Below are 1075 nucleotides of genomic sequence, written 5' to 3'. Positions count from 1 at the left end.
AGTAAAAATAAAAAGATGTTACGAAGAAAATAATGCTTGAAACTGAGATTATGGACATGGAAGACATTGGTAATCATGAAGTAGAGGACTGTTTGTGGGAATGAGCAGCTGCAGTAGAGAGAAGGGGAGATGGAGGTCAAGAAACTGAGCAGCAAAGTTGCTAAATGAATTTCAAAATAGAAGACGATGAACAGCAAAATTCTGCATGTTCACTGTCTTGCAAGGTCTACTGAAATACAGACTTGGGAAACAATGGAGACTGAAACTGTTGGATGAAACTTTGATGGAAGAGGCTGACATCACCTGATTGCTGTTCTTCCCTTACCGCTGGGGGACAGCCAGATATCCAGTGTTACCCAGTGTGCTGTTAAAAGGCAACACAGAACACCGCCTGGAACACAGTCCTGATGAAAAGCTGAATCAGAAAGTCATCAAGCCTCTAGATCAACCACAGCTCATCGTGAACATAAGGGATAGATTTACATTTCCACTGGAAACACAATCAGCCAAAACCAGAATGTTGACAATTCCCCAGGGTAGAAGAATGGTCCAGTATTTATACCAATTAAATGGTATGATCCACAGCCATAAACAGGAAATCATTTGACTCAGTTCTAATGAGGTGAATGGACGTAGAACCTTTAATACAGAGTGAAGTAAGTCGGAAAGAGAAGAACAAATATTCTACATTAACGCATATATATAGAACTAGAAAGATGGTGGTACTGATGAGCCTATCTGTAGGGCAGCAATAGAGACACAGACATAGAGAACAGACTTGTGGGCACAGTGGGGGAAGGAGAGGGTGGGATGAATTGAGAGAGGAGCATTGAAACATTTCCATTTTCAGATATTGAAGAATCCTTGAATCCCTGGGATAAAGCCCACTTGATCTTTTTAATGTGTTGATGGATTCTGATTGCTAGAATTTTGTTAAGGACTTTTACGTCTATGTTCATAGTGATATTGGCCTGTAGTTTTCTTTTTTTGTGGCATCTTGGTCAGGTTTTGGTATTAGGGTGACAGTGGCCTCATAGAATGAGTTTGGAAGTTTACCTTCCTCTGCAATTTTCTG

Source organism: Bison bison, unplaced genomic scaffold, assembly GCF_000754665.1.
Source record: "Bison bison bison isolate TAMUID 2011002044 unplaced genomic scaffold, Bison_UMD1.0 scf7180017847054, whole genome shotgun sequence".
In the NCBI taxonomy this organism is placed as follows: Eukaryota; Metazoa; Chordata; class Mammalia; order Artiodactyla; family Bovidae; genus Bison; species Bison bison.
The sequence above is the reverse complement of the archived record's forward strand: the minus strand, read 5'-3'. Positions refer to the sequence as shown.